This window comes from Egretta garzetta, unplaced genomic scaffold, assembly GCF_000687185.1.
Source record: "Egretta garzetta isolate BGI_Z169 unplaced genomic scaffold, ASM68718v1 scaffold333, whole genome shotgun sequence".
In the NCBI taxonomy this organism is placed as follows: domain Eukaryota; kingdom Metazoa; phylum Chordata; class Aves; order Pelecaniformes; family Ardeidae; genus Egretta; species Egretta garzetta.
Window position 1 is genome coordinate 2,949,720 of NW_009259179.1, and position 3,706 is coordinate 2,953,425.

Sequence of the window (3,706 nt, forward strand, 5' to 3'; positions counted from 1 at the left end):
CGCTTGCATTATGCATGGTTGCTTGCATTATGCATGGACTAATAAAATATGACAGACGTCTGCTTACTTTTGGTCTGATCACAATCAGCTTGATCCAGCAAAGCGCACACACTTGGTTTCAAGCACATTTTCAAGTCCTAATGGACTTAATGGGATTTGACCCTCCAGCCCCAGCCACCGCCTCCTGGACACTTTTGGTCTGATTACCCAGCTGCTCTCTGCATTCACGCAGCAAGCCAATTGCCAAGACACTTAAATAAACCTTTACAGAAATGTTTTCAGAGGCTGCAGCTGGCGGAGCCAGGGCTAAACACCGGTCACAGCCTCCGGAGAGCACAGCAATGCGACCTTCAGGAATCTTTGGCTTTCTAAGGCTTTTAAGTAGCCATTCTGCCCTGTAACCACAGATTTAACAGAAATTTAACCAGCTGATTGGAAACCGCTAGCTCCTGATGGATGCTTGGCATCAGGACAGCACCTTGCGTGAAGCCAGCCAGCCTGGATTGGGAAACATGGATAAACTGATTTATCACAGCCAGCCAGAAGTGACTGGAGTTTCACATAACATGCTTGAAGGAGCAGCGACTGCAAGCTTTCACAAAGCTTTTGGGCTATTTGTTGTTCCCTTCTGCTCTATTTTGAGTGCTCTCCCCAGCATAGCACAGGTGTAGACCCCCACTGGATGGTGTTTCTGTCAGTTCTGCAACAGCTCAGGTGTCCCCCTGAAGAAGTGACAGGTTCTTCAGGGTCTCCCAGGAGAAGCGATGACTGGAACCAGTCAAATTAGCTGCTCCTCCTGTTGTACTACTGGCCACAAGGCCTATGGAAAGAGCAAAGGCAAAACCTTGTCCCAATAGTAGGACCACAGCCAAGACACCCAAGGAGGCCCACACTGAGAAATGGAAGTGGAGCCTCTGAAGGGCACTTTTTCTTCCTCCCCACCTTTCTGATGCCTCAAGGCCAGACCCCCTTGGCTGGGACCCTATTCCCTTTTAGCAGTGTAGGAGGTGGCAATACGTAGACACATAAATGAGCCCTCCTACATTCTTACACGTACAGCCAGCGTCCCACTAATTGTCCCAGTCCTTTTGCAACATCACCCGCCAACAGGGAGAAGCCAGCAGGAAGGTAGCTAATGTGCAAAAGCCAAATAAATCTTTCTTATCTCCCATAGCAGTGGGTGCAAAAATGAATCTCCCATTGAGACATGGGCTCACAACACCGACTTGTCTCCTCTTGATGTCAGGAGGGAAGACGATTACATTGCTAGTTTAAAGCAGATCCCCTCTTACTCCAGTGTTTGTCAGATTGGCCAGGTCTTGAACCCCATGGGGTTGGGTGCTCTAAAATGCTTACATGAAGGACCTTCAAAAACTCCCTAACAGGAAAAGCACTGCAGTCCCCTTGAAACTTGCAGGGGGTAGTGAAGAATAATAGGTTGTTGATATCAAACCCCTCTCACTACTTTGAAATCCCACATAGAGACCTATGCATTTTGCAAGTCTGTCCCAGCACATGCTCAAAGGCAGGAGGGGACAGTAAGAGAGGGAGAAAATAGAGCCTTTGATGTTCTCTGATATACAAAGCACATGTCACCTCTCTGAGCTGGCAACTTGCTTCATTAACTTGAGCTATAGTATGTGGAAAGAAGCAAATACTAGACAGATATTCAAAACCTACTGGAGATCAGGATTCTGCCTCCCTGGAAGACAGACATCCCAGGCAGAGGATATAATGCTCTCTGAGACCTACCCAGGAAATTGCTTTCCAGTCCAGTAACAAGCCAAGCCTCCTCTCCCCCGCAAAAAACCCCAGCAGACACACATTTTCCTCATAATGCAGGAAGAACAAGATGGGTACTTTTCAAAATGTTTTTTAATTAAAACCAAAAAAAGGAGCACACACCAGAGCTTGAGATGGGCTAGCTGAAACTGCTGGTCATCGGGACGCTGAACTGGCATGAGGAAGGCTGTGTTTCTGCATAACTCAGGAGCGCCGGCGTGGACACTGGGCTCCCAGGAAAGCACTCTGCCTGCCAGGCTACTGCTGCTTTGCGCTGAGCAGATCTCTCTCATGTGGTGATGGGAAACTTCATCCTGGAGCCCAGACTCTTTTTCCAACAGACAGACAGACAGAAGTCCCGGTGATTGGAGAAAAGAGACCATTTCAATGAATCTGCATTTTCCAAGCACGTCTGGAGAGGATTCCCAGTTGGTTCTCCTGCCTCCCCTGGCAGGTTACACGTATTTAAATGGAGACTCATCTTTGGCAATAACCACACTGTTAGGACCCAGTTCTGCTTCCGCTGAAGTCAATGCATGTCCTTCCCCGGACCATAACCGTAGCTGCACCAGGGCTCACGATCACCAGCCAATTGTGCTTTAAAGTTAAATCCTCATCCACTCCATCTAGCCAGCAACTTCTGAGAGCTTCTTCAGGCTCATATAAGTGTGTACCAGTAAATTCAGGTAAATGTGAACATCTTGGCTACAGCAATGGGGTGAAGTTTTCAAATATGCCCAAGAGATGAAGGAGTCAAAGTTTTGTTTTAAGACATGACTTGGGCACTAGATCAGGTATTGAAACCTCCCTGACATCTAAAATAAAGCAGTTTCCAAAGCTGCTGGTATGTTGCTCCACCAGCCTGGTTTCTTTACCAGAAAGGCTGGGCTAAAAAAGTGACACATTTCTCATACACAATTTTTATCTGTTAGAATTTACTAGATATGCACCTCATTTGTCTGTCAAATATTTAAAAAATACTTCAACCTGCTCTAATGATCACATTTTAAAACATGCATCAAGTTTGGATCAGAACAGCTTCTCTGGGATAATCAGTAAGCCCAAATTGCTGATTTAAGGCCTAAATATCAGTCACTGGCCAGCCAGCCACAAAAAGCCACCCTATCCTTGAACTCTCGGAATTATTTTTGGTTCAGACTAACCCTTGTTACCATACATCTTATCCTACACACAAAAGGAAAGCGTATGTGTTTTTCAAGGCTACTGTTGCACCACAAGTTTACATACAAACACAACTTCTGCAAACATGAGACCAAAGTAAGATCTCACGTGTCCCAGGGTAAGTCAGAAAGTCCACAGGAGTCAAGGGAATGGCAACTGCCATAAAGGATCAGGCCTAATACATGCATTACAGAAGCAAGGTAGCTCCTTTGCTTGAGGTCTGGCCGATTCACTTTGCACATACCACTGCTTTAGCATTACATCCTTATCTAATGGTAAACCTGTTTCAACAACATGCAATACATATTAATGCAATATGCACTGCAACACACAATACGCATCCAAAGAAATATGCCAATGCAAAAATCTGACTTCTCACACATAGCAGGGCTAACAAGGAAGAGCCTTTTACAAAAAGACAATCAAGAAATCACCTGAAACCACGAGACCCGAGGGGCCTCAAGCAATCTGCAATACTGAGACCTAATAACAGATGCTAATTCATGAAAGAAACACAAACAGTGGGACTGAGGTAATGGCAGAGATTTCATTAGTGCAATTAACATTTATAATGGTATGTTCTTTAATAGAATTTAAATAAGGCTTTGAATAATTACACACACTAAAACTAACATTCCATAACCTTATTCCTCATGGAAAAGCAGCAGAAACAACCCTCTGGACTGTACAAGGTCCAATTATGAACAATTACATTCAAAAAGTAGATCAAAACAGAAACAAC